The sequence below is a fragment of the Otolemur garnettii genome, unplaced genomic scaffold (assembly GCF_000181295.1).
Source record: "Otolemur garnettii isolate 467f Iridium unplaced genomic scaffold, OtoGar3 scaffold00060, whole genome shotgun sequence".
NCBI lineage: Eukaryota > Metazoa > Chordata > Mammalia > Primates > Galagidae > Otolemur > Otolemur garnettii.
The window spans coordinates 10,129,917-10,136,435 of NW_003852455.1; the positions used below are offsets into that span (position 1 = coordinate 10,129,917).

Below are 6,519 nucleotides of genomic sequence, written 5' to 3' on the forward strand. Positions count from 1 at the left end.
TGAGGAGCTGTCAGAGGCTGGATGGAAAAGTCTAGAGCTGCAAGCTGAGACTCCCAGGGCCCTCTCAGAGGCCAGGCCGCGGGAGCCTCCCAGAAAGCAGAATGGGTTGACTGGCCACACAGTGCAATCTGTCATGGCAAAGAGATGCCAGTTATGTCCGGGAAGGGAAGGGATGCCTGACCCCAAAGAGAGGGAACCCTCCACCTGACAGGAGAAACGTCCCAGACAGCGAAGGAGGGACTCTGAACTTCCACCAGAAGGAGGGAAAGAGTAGAACATGTTATATGTAACCCTTTTCAGAGCATTTGTTGTCACAAGCCAGTGAATCTTGCTCTGAGTAAAAGGTAACAGAAAAAAGAAGAAAGTCCTTTCAGTACGAGTTTGACATTCACACAACTTGTTTCCCCAGAAGCCCAGGCCCCTCGGGCCCTAGAGACAAGGGTTACTGGGCAGACTTCCCTCAGCAGCCCCTGCAGCTGCCCACAGGAGACTGAGCTGGCCACAGTCACAGTCCCCTCTCCCGAGAGGCCACAGAATGAGCGCAGCAGTGATGAGTGACAAATTCATGAATGCACTTTTTCTCTGGGGTGGCCTGATGGGAGTATGATGGGGGTGTGCACCTCTGGGGTCCCTTCCATGACATGTTATCCATACCTCAATTTGCTACTTGTGGCCTGGATTCTGAAATCACGACTCTCTTTCTCTCTCACACACACACACCCCAGTTCTTACTAAGTGAGTCTCCATAACTGGGCTGAGCAAATCTACATATTGTTCACTATTTCTACCTGAATCCTGGGGTAAGGGAAAAGCTTATCCATTCTCTGGATCAGTGATTTTCAACTGGTGCACCATGAAAATATTTAAAGACCATTAATTAGATTATTTCCAAAAGAAGTTCATAGCAGAGTAAATATATTCTTTTTTTATCTCTTCTTTTTTGGATCTACATAATTTAAGTGTGCCCCAGAAGTTTATAGGTGTATGTTTGTTATGAGATATAAAAGGTTGAAAAAGATATAAAAGGTTGCTCTAGATTATTTCATTCTGAAAAGCAAAGCAGTTAATTGGGCATTCAGGCTTTATTTTATTTATGCACTCAGTGGCTTTGTATTTGTGTGCAGAAATTCTTCCCATCTCTATTTGACTGCAGCAAGGGATTGAGGGGCAGGAGGCCAAGGGCAGTGTCAGAAGGGGAGTGAGACAGTTTCAGGAAGTTCTGGAACTTCTCACTCTCCCCTGAGGTGTGTCTCTGGGTAGGTGATCTCCTTTCTTCCTTTCCAAATAGTCCATTTGCTTCCTCCATCCCACCTCAGCCCTCTGGTGTGGAGCAACCAAGTTCCTGATGAGATAAAAGGAGATGATGCACCTGAAGCGGAAGACCACCAGCTGGGGGGTTTTCAAAGGGGATGCATTTGGTACCTGTGCTGGGCCATCCCCTTTATTCAAGCCTGGGCTTTTCTTTCATTTTTTGAGACAGAGCTTCAAGCTATCGCCCTGGATAGAGTGCTGTGACATCACAGCTCACAGAAACCTCCAACTCCTGGGCTCAAGCAGTTCTGCCTCTGCCTCCCAAGTAGCAGGGACTATAGGCACCTGCCACAACGCCTAGCTATTTTTTGGTTGCAGCCGTCATTGTTGTTTGGAGGGCCTGGGCTGGATTTGAACCCAGCAGCTCAGGTGTATTTGGCTGGTGCCTTAGCTGCTTGAGCCATAGGCGCCGACCCAAGCCTGGGCTTTTGAAGACACGTGGTGACATTTGTAGCCAAGCACTCCAGAGACCCACATGTAGGGGCACACCCAGATAAACTCAACACTTACAGGAAGCCATTTCTGAACACCTGGAGGGACAATCTGGATTCAGATCCAGCTAAAACAATAGTTCTCACTCCTGAGCACACATTCTGTGTCAGACATTGTGCTGAGCATTTTATACGGGTTATGCCATTTGATACTTATCACCCGCCCCCATAAATAGAAATCATTACCCCCATTAAACAAAAGGGCAAGCTGATGTTCAGAGAGATTAATAATTCACCCCCAAATCGCATGCTTTGTAAGTGGCAGAGCCAGAATTCAAATCCAATCAGATTGAATGCAGAACTGATATTTGACACTCTCTTACTCCTTACCTGTATGTTTGGGGGAAATTACTCAACTTGTCTAAGCTTTAACTTCTTTATCTAAAAACATGGTTATAACAATAGTACCCACCATTTAGGGTTGCTGAGAACATTTGATGGGATATGGGATAGTAAGTCTGAAGCAGCTCTCAGCACACAGCTCTGGTAGCAGTTATTTTGCAATGCTTTACAGCAGGTGAGTATCCCCCAGATCCACCGTGAATGAAGTTTTCTCATATGGGTGCTGGGATCCGGGGTTATGTGGTTCTCAATGCTCCAATCTCTCCAGGGGAGGGCGGCTCAGAATGGACTTTGACTCACAAAGGCTCTGACAGTGAGAGGAGGTTTGTGTTAGGTACAACGTGGGACTCTCAGTCCAGCTGGGTGACTGGCACTCCTGCCTCTTGCTCCCCCAGGCCAAACCCCTAGGGGCTCAGAGTGAGGAGCCTCTTCTGCCTGGCACCTGGGGAGGGATCCTCTTGGGATAACCTGTGTGTGCTGGCAGCTGTGGGTGATGGGTGGTCGTTCTAGCTGGGATGCTTCTGCGAACAGATGGGGCTTTCTGAGCTGTTCGAAGGTGGCAGCTTGATGTATATTAACTGGCAGACTGCTCATCATGTAGGGGCGGTCCGGAAGGAGGCTGCAGTTGTGAGTGGGCGAAGGGGACCACAGAGGGAAGTTGGCAAGAGGAAGGCGCTGGAGGCGGACACAAGGGCGGAGCTGTGGGCCGGGTGTGCTCGAGAGGTGAGGAGGTAAGACAGCTTGTCTCCGAGCTTGGTTGGCCCCAACTCATCACCAAGAGAAGCATATTGAGTAACATTTGTTTAAGTGCCTCACAGAAGCAGCATCACCGGAGCCTGCAATCAGAGTGTGGCACGCTTCTTGCAGCTCTTCTGGTGCAACCTGCAGATCAGGAAACCGAGGCCCAGAGAGGGGAAAAGGGTCGGCTAACCTGTCTTCCTCCTGGTCAGCATTAAAGTTAGTCTCTCTCTAAATCCAAGTATTCACACGACTTTGCTATTTTCTTTTTTTAAGTTTTAAAAGTATGGTGACCAACACAAAAGGAGTTTTGAAAGAAAAGAAAATCATGTAGTGCTCAATTAGGATCACTTTGTTCTTTCCTTTTCGGGCTTTAAAAATGTATATTTTTATGCAGCTGCAGTCATAGAGGAGAGGAAAATGTTTCCGTGTAATAGCATGATAATGTCTTATGCTGCAGACTTCAGAGTTGTCACAAAACACTATATCATTGCTTTATAGTAAATCGATGTTTAATGGAACAGAATTGTTCATGTAATACAACTGGGTCTGATTTTCGTTAAGACTTTCTTGGCAATAGTTTCATGTCTGTCTGCTGTCTCTCCTGTCCTATCAGGCCAGATCATAGTTTCCAAAAAGATCATTTGTAGCTAAAATGAGAAACAGGGCAAAGCAGAAAACTGCTGGGCTTGCCTGGAACTCCAGACATCACCAGTGTTTATGTTCTGCAGGACAATGGTTCTCATCACTGGCACATTAAAATCACCGTGGGAGCTTTTAAAAAATATTGTTGTCTAGCCCCTATGCTCAGAGATTCTGATTTAATTATGTGGGGATGAGACCCAGACATAGGTATATTTTTAAAAGCTTTCCAGGATCCTAATGTGAATCCAGAATGGAGACCTACTTATCTAACAGGTCAACTCCTTAGAAAGATCCTCACTACATGGCACACAAAGGATAAAGGCAATTAATTAGAACCCTGATCTATAACGGAGTAGAGACTTTTGTCATCTGTATCGTGTGATAGCTACAATTTGCACAAAACAAACAACATTATTTGGCAAAATATAGTTAAGAATACTCGAGGGTTGTTTAATAGGAAGGGAAGGTGATCAGAGGGAAGTCTGGGAGTATGTTTTGAGAGGGAAGATGGTGACATGGATGATTTATTCCTGGCCCAGAAGAGGGATGTGTGGTGGCTTTCTGATTCTGAGGCTCAACAATGATTCAAAGACCTGGTTGGCATTATCTGGTGAACTAAGGGTTTGCCGCATCCACTCAGCCGGGCTGTGGCAGACACCCAGCTCCAACCTGGCAGACTAGAGTCCCCTCCACAGGACCTGCAGGAGCCGTCCAGGGGTTGGGAAGTGTGCTTTTGGCTCCAGGCCCACATATGGCAGTCTGTGAGCAAGGAGTGACAGTCACCTCTAGCTTCTCCCATCTCTCTTCAGTTCAGCCTTTTAAAATTGGCTCAAAACCTTTCTTTTCCTCTTAGTTGAAAAGCTTTGCCAAGACTGACTTGGCACATTCAACCTCACTAGTCAATACAATGTGCTCTTAGATTTCCTTAAGTCTCTCTGTCTGGGTCTTCTTGAGGCTGCCTGTCTGCCCTAGGGCACTGTAGCAGGGAAAGGAAATCAGTTAGATTTAGCAAACGTTGTCTGAGCGTCCTCTCCAAGCTATGTACGGTGATTGGCACCAGAGCTGCATAAAAGAGCAAGGCCCAAATCCTGCTCTTCTGAACCATGTTGTGAGTCAGACCAACACATCTCTTTGACAGGCACCAAGAGCTGTGGAAGTGCATGGAAGAAGGAAATTCATTGCACCCAAGGACTCGGGGGTGTCATCACAGTGGGGAGCGTATTTGACCTGCACATAGAAAGAAGCTGATCCAGAAATCTACTTTTGGGTAACAGACCACTTCAAAACTTGGTGGCTTAACACAACAAAGCATTCTACTCTCTCCTAGTTCCATAGGATGATTGGCAGTTCCCATTTGGGTTCTCTCTTGGAGTTGGAGTCAGGTGGAGCTGGAGTTATTAAAGGCTCAGTTGGGTTGGGCACTCACACGTCTGGCACCTCATCTGGGATGGCTGAAACAGTTTGGGCTGGTAGAATGGCTCCCCTACCTGACCTTTCCACTTGGCCAACCGGGCTTCCTCATGTGGCAAATTCAGGGTGGTTGAACTTCCTGCAGGGTACCTGACCAATCCCAGAGCATGCATTCTAGGAAGCCAAGGGGGGAACTGCAAGACTTTTATGGTCTGCTCTGGGGGGGTGTGCAGTATCACTTCCACTGCATTCTGTTGGTCAAGCCAGATTCAAATGGGGGGGGGGGATTCCATGAGGCCATGATGGCCAGGAGACACAGGGCTATCTGGAGCACAGCTGCCCCAATGGTTAGGATTTCCACATCCCAGATGGGAGCAAGAAAGCAGAAGAGGCATCAGGAACAAAGCGCTGGTATGTGTGGAGCAGTTTTAGTTTTGAGCACTTTACATCCAAATGGAAGATGAGACTGGACAGGCAGGTGGAGGTCAGGCCATGAAGGAATGTGGATTTTCTTCTCTCGGCAAAAGGGAAACCCTGCCTGTTGCAGGGCTGGGAAATCTTCATAATTTGATCAGTGCTTTGTTTGGCAGATGGGGGTGTGTGGGGACAAATGGACCTCTCCAAAAATTAATATAACATGCTAGAAAGAGAAAGCAAAAATTCCACTGAGGGATGGTGGGGCTGACTGGAAAAAGAGGAGAAGATGAGTGCAAGGAAGAGGTCAGAAATAAAACTAACAGGATGGAGCAAGGGATCACACATGGGAAATGAGAAAGAGGATGAAGTGGAACATGACCCTGGGACTTCAGTGACTGGCAGGAGGGTGAGGGCATCAGGAGAGGAGCCTGAAAGCTGTAATGGATATACAGCATTCAGAGTCACCAGCCTGCAGTTGGCAGGTGGCAGCCTCAGAAAGTGTGACTCCAGGGACATATGAATATCCTGGAGAACTTATTAAAAACTCAGATCCCTGATTCAACAGGTCTGGGGTGGGGCTGGGATCTGTACTTTTAATATGTACCCCAGATGATTATGATGCAGCCTTAGGCCCCAGTTTGAGAAGTGTTTATTGGACAAGGAAGCTCATACTAGTTAGTACACTGGGAAAGCTAATACATTGAGTCTGGAGAAGGAGCGAGCAGAGACGAAGGGGACAGAGTAGTTACCAAGAGAATCTTACCTCTGACAGGTCAACAGGAGAATGACCCTAAGAAGGGAGAAGAAGCGAGTGGGTCACGTGCTACAGGGAGGTGAAACAAGGCTGAGAACATCACTTTTCATGAGGTCTTTTGTGACCCAGAGGTAGCAGAAGCCAGAGTACAAAAGAGTAAGAAATGGATGGATGGTGTGAGGATGGGTAGGCAGAGGAGAGTAGACGACTTTCCAGCAGTGTGGGGGATGGAAGAGAAGACAAAAGGAATGACTGTGCTACGGAGGTGTTGAAGGGGAGTATTCTTTTTAGAGACAGAGTCTCACTTTGTCACCCTTGGTAGAGTGCTGTGGCATCACAGCAACCTCCAGCTCTTGGGCTTAGGCAATTCTCTTGCCTCAGCCTCCCAGGTAGCTGGGACTACAGGCGCCC

The 6,519-nt window shown here is 47.4% G+C and overlaps 1 pseudogene; it reads left to right on the forward strand.

Annotated features, from left to right (window-relative positions):
- Positions 1-2,675: 2,675 nt before the first annotated feature.
- LOC105887260 overlaps positions 2,676-6,519 on the forward strand; it is a 16,156-nt pseudogene continuing 12,312 nt past the window's right edge.